The sequence below is a fragment of the Triticum aestivum genome, chromosome 2B, assembly GCF_018294505.1.
Source record: "Triticum aestivum cultivar Chinese Spring chromosome 2B, IWGSC CS RefSeq v2.1, whole genome shotgun sequence".
NCBI lineage: Eukaryota > Viridiplantae > Streptophyta > Magnoliopsida > Poales > Poaceae > Triticum > Triticum aestivum.
The window spans coordinates 39,673,162-39,673,686 of record NC_057798.1 but is presented as its reverse complement, the minus strand read 5'-3'; positions in this window follow the sequence as shown (position 1 = coordinate 39,673,686).

Below are 525 nucleotides of genomic sequence, written 5' to 3'. Positions count from 1 at the left end.
AAAAGCCCGCCTACTAGGCCAGAGCGGCCTGCATACGACTAGAAACCCAACCTGTTGTTCGGCCAGGATGCAGGCCCGCAAAGGCCAAGTGGGCCCACAGGGCTGCAAAGAACACGTAGGCCCAGTAAGCCTGCTTTGGAGAGGAGCTCGAGAGAGCGACCGCACGGGGGTTTATAAACCAGTGCGGTCGCCCCTCGGCTAGCGAGGTGGGACTAAACTTGCCGCACCGCACCTGCGCCAGCGCACCCCCTTTAGTACCGGGTCGTGGCACAAACCGGTACTAAAGGGGGGGCCTTTAGTACTGGTTTGTGCCACCACCCGGTACTAAAGGGGGTCGCTTCCCGCCGCTTGGCCTGGCCAAAACAGGCCTTTAGTACCGGTTGGTGGCTCCAACCGGTACTAAAGGTGCCTTCTATATATACAACGGCTACGAAAATTTCAGTTTCCCTCTCTGTTCGTTCCTCTGTTTCCGTCTCCGTCGCCGGCGCCGGCGCCCTCGATCGTCTCTGTCGCCGCTCGTCTCCG